Genomic DNA, 4754 nt, shown 5'->3' on the forward strand with positions numbered 1-4754 from the left:
ACGGGAGGAAACTAGAGTCGCAATTCCAACATGGCGACTCTAGGAGCCTGTGGCAGGGACTTAGAACCATCACGGACTATAAAACACCACCCTCCAGATCGGGGAATGCGGACGCTTCTCTGGCTGACGAGCTGAACACTTTTTATGCTCGCTTCGAGGCTGCAGCTAATCACGCTAACAGTGCTAACTGCATGCACGCTGAGGAAGCCGGTGAGGACAACGTGTTGTGGCATTACAGATATTTTCTATACTGCCCCTTTGTTTATTTTATTTTTTTTCTATCACCGCCTTCCAAATGATATTATATCTGGATTGGAAGCAGCACTAATTAAGAGGAGGAGTCTATGTGTATATAGTGTGAGGTTTAGAGACCGGAAAGAGGTTGGTCTGACCAGTTACGTACTTTTTGGAGGCAGTCCTTGCGGGTGAATCCGTCGTTTTCGGAGTGTGCGGATTGTGGAGAGGAGGTGGTGCTACCTGTTTAGCCTGTTGCTAAAGGGCATTTCTCTTGGCCAGTGAATGCCTCTTTTTAACATCTGGGATTGAACTGGAGGTTCGAACCATACTCCTATCAAAGGAGCCAAGACCGGCTGCCGCCGCTAATATTCCCGAGTCACTCTTAGCCATCCGTGCTGCCAGCTTGGTCAGTGTTCCACTCACTAGTCACACATACACATTTCACTCATTTATGCATATTTGAAAAGTGTTATTTTGTCTTATTTGGTTTTGCTCAATTAATTCCTTTTTTTTTCTTTTTTTGAATGGAATTGTAGTGCTTGGAGATAATAATAATAATAATAAAACCTGTCTAGAATATAAAAACGTTACCTCATTAAAACGAAGAAAATTACGTATTCTTCCTGTAGTTTGTATTTTGTTTTGTCTTCCTCTTGTTTGTATGTAGCGGATGGTTTGGTTGTCCGTTGCTATCCGGGATGAAATTAATATAAAAATGTGGCAGGTATAATATACTTGTCTGGCGCCCGAACAACAATAACTGATTGTGTTTTTTTTGTTTGTTTGTTTTTTTTTTCTCCCTTTGAGGCTTTCGGTCTGAGTCGAATACAGACTGAGTGCAACTCTATTCGTCAACTAGACGTGGTCTTGCGGTTAGGACTCTGCGTCATCACGCGTGTGATCGGGGTTCGATTCCCGCTTCAGATAGTTTTTTTTTTTGTGCGTTTAACCTTTGTTATATTTTGGGACAAGACGACCTCCGTTACAGAAATGGCGCCCGAACAGGGACTTGAACTAAACAAACTGGATATGACCATTTGAAATTTTGTGACTGTAAATTTTGGAAGATGTGTGGAATGTGAATATTTGAATCCATTAACTTTTATGCTCTTGAGGGAATGTATGTGATTATCTGTGATTTTGGAGTGAAAATCTAAATACTGTGGTGTTCTTGAATAACCTTTGTCAATTGAAATCTTGTTGACTAAGTTCTTATCAAGGAAATGTGTGGAACTTTTATTTGGGAAATGTATTTGTTGGGTTTTTTTTTTCTTTTTTTTTTGATGTTTGGAAAATGCTGTAATTGATTGTAGAGAAGAACTGTTTTCTTTTTATTATTATTTCGCCCCTGTTGCCCCAAATACATACACAGGCCTTGAATTTTTTATTTTTTTCCCAACATTTAAAATATTCCCACACATTACAAGACATGGCCACTTCCTCTTCCCCACCTTCCACCTATGTGGATATTGATGCCCCTGATCCCCCTAGTATTTCCACTCCAATTTGGCCACCTCCTGTACCAACTCAGACCCGTTCAGGACTTCCTCCACATGACCCAACTATGTATAACATTTCCACTCCACACAGTTTCGCCTTTCCTGGAACCCAGGTGCGGATGCTCTCCCCTGTTCTTGGAGGCAGCACCCTTGTGCAACCTCTCACTTGGGCCCCACAACATGACAGCATGCAAATTTGTACGTCTTTGGATGGTACATCTTCTTCAATGGCTCAGCATGATCTTCCTGGTATTCTTCCAACCCCTGGGAGGGGAATTCAACAATATAATGCCCATTTGCAAGGTAACTGGGACAATCTGACGGAGTTCATGAAAAGGCAGGAGAAAACTGTAAATGAGCTTACCCAGGTACTGAAGGCCTCATCTTCCCACCATGAGAACCAGATCATCGATCTTGCAGCAAAGGTGGAGACCAACAATCAACAGGTTGTCACCCTAATGACTGCAGCTAAACAACAAGAGGCAGGCGAGACTGACCAATTGATTAAGGCTGTGCAACTGATGATCTCAAAGGAAATTCAAAAAATGGAACAATCCTTCACCTCGGTAGTCCGGGATGAGGTGGAACAGCTACGGGTGGAGTTACAACAGGATATCAAAGCTATTCAACGCACACTTCAGGGTAGCCTTGATTATGTAACCACGAATCTTCAGCAATGTGAAACACAAATTCACAAATGTCGTACTTGTGTAGCCGAACTGCAAAATGATGTCCAAGTGTTCATTGAGGAAAAGGCTGAAGCACAAACAGGAAAAACAACTAAGATTTCTGGTGCACATCCAATAGAGACTGTTTCACCTCTTCTACCAATGCCTCTGGCAAAAAGTGACCACATTAAATTAACATTTCCCACTTTTGGGCGTCCTACTGATGACGCTGACCCCCTGTTGTACTTGACTAAGTGTCAAGATTTTCTGGCTCTACATCCTTTGACGGATGCAGATCTCCTGGCTACCTTCCGCACAGTGTTGCATGGCACTGCACGTGACTGGTGGGAAGTAAGTCGCTCCAATATAACCACTTGGAAGGAGTTTGAGGCTGCCTTCCTCTCTGCTTTTTTGTCTGAGGACTATGAGGACGAGCTGGCTGAACGTGTCCGCACTAGAGTTCAAGGGGAGAAGGAATCAGTAAGAGATTTTGCATTCACTTATCGAGCACTGTGTAAAAGATGGAAAGCCACGTTAACAGAAAACGAGATTGTGAAAATGATCCTAAAAAATATTAAGCCTTACCTTGCAAGCCAGCTGCGCAGTCGTGTTAACACTGTCGAAGATCTGGTTAGACTCGGACACCAACTGGAAAAAGACCATGAAGAACAGCTTCGGTATGAAGGTCGTGTGGGCTTTAAACAACAAGCCAATTCACAAAAACACTTATCCAACCGATCTGCTGAGAAACCGTCTGTTCAATGTTGGAGATGTAATGGACCACATCCTCCAGGCAACTGCCCAATGTATGGACATCCACCTTCCCAGCAGTCTTCTGGTCAACAACATTTCACACAAGGAAAATATTCTCATCACTCTGCAACGTCAGGAGGACGACCATCCAATAATAATGTGGCAGCCTCTGAAACACCTCAGACACAAGCTGAAACTCAGATTTTAACCCCTTCACAATCAAATGCATTCATGACCATACCACAACAATTAGTAGTTCCAATTCGCATTGAATCCTGGTTGGGGAAAGCGATTGTGGATACTGGAGCAAGCTACACGTTAATTCACGAAAGTCTTATGAAGCAAATTATAACCCCTGTTCAGCTTCAACCGTGGTCAGGTGGTCCTCTCTACCTGGCAAATGGCAAAGCTGAGAGTCCTTTAGGATGGATAAACATTAATATTCATCTGCACAATAAAGCCATTACAGTACCTGCTGTGGTCCTCCCTTCTCAAGCTCTTGCTTATGCCATCATCTTGGGTTTGGACTTCATCTTTTTCAGTGGCCTGCAAATTAATGTAAGTGAACACAAATATTCTTTCAAGTCTGAACCTACTGTAGAACATCCATTTCAACCTGGAAATGCCAGTGAACCGCTGGTGACTTTGTCAACAATGAAGGAAGAGAAAAGAACCAGAAAACTAAATTTGACCTTGTTAAGTGCTGTTCCTCCTCCTCAACCTTCCTTGACCATGTTACAAATTGACAGCGTGGACGATGCAACATTAATTAAAGATGCCGTAAGTAAAGCACATCTACCTATGGAAGGAAAGCAACAACTATTTCAGATCCTAGAACGCAACTCACGAGTATGTACTCACCGAACTGGGCGAACAGATGTCCTGCAACATCGCATCTATACCACCTGCCAGGTTCCTATCAAGCAACGGCCATATCGGTTATCACCTGTCAAACAAGCAGCAATGGAGGAACAATTGGAGGTAATGTTGAAAGAAGGAATTGTGGAGCCATCACATTCTGCTTGGGCCTCACCGGTAGTTCTGGTTCCAAAGAAAAATGGAAAGTTAAGGTTCTGTGTAGACTACCGTAAAGTCAATGCAACTACAGAAAATGATGCTTACCCTCTCCCAAACATCACGGAGATCCTAGAATCACTCTCCGGGGCATCCGTTTTCTCTACCATAGACCTCAACAGTGGTTATTGGCAAGTGATAATGGACAATGATAGTAAAGCCAAGACTGCTTTTATTGTGTCTGCAGGTCTATATCACTTCAATGTTATGCCTTTTGGGTTAAAAAATGCACCTGCCACCTTCCAGAGGCTGATGGAGACAGTCCTGGGGGAGCTAAGAAAGAAAATCTGCTTTGTCTATATTGACGACATTATTATTTATTCTCCCTCAGTGGCCCAGCACTTCAGTGACCTGAAAACTGTTCTTCACAGGCTGGATACTGCCGGGTTGACTATTAACTTGAAAAAGTGCAATTTCTTTCTTCCAGAAATCACCTTTTTGGGACATGTGGTGAGTAATAAGGGCATCACAGCTGATTCAAGTAAAGTTGAGGCCATTCGTGCCTTTCCTGCTCCCAACACCT

At 43.0% G+C, this 4754-nt stretch overlaps 1 long non-coding RNA gene across 1 annotated transcript; it reads right to left on the reverse strand.

Annotated features, from left to right (window-relative positions):
* Positions 1-3907: 3907 nt before the first annotated feature.
* On the reverse strand, positions 3908-4462 carry LOC306847814. Its single transcript, XR_013782186.1, has 3 exons — positions 4280-4462; positions 4104-4198; positions 3908-3956 (listed from the first exon to the last, which is right to left on the reverse strand). It is a non-coding gene; the product is annotated as an uncharacterized lncRNA (long non-coding RNA).
* Between the last annotated feature and the right edge of the window lie 292 nt (positions 4463-4754).

This window comes from Barbus barbus (genome assembly GCF_936440315.1).
Source record: "Barbus barbus genome assembly, chromosome: 28".
In the NCBI taxonomy this organism is placed as follows: Eukaryota; Metazoa; Chordata; class Actinopteri; order Cypriniformes; family Cyprinidae; genus Barbus; species Barbus barbus.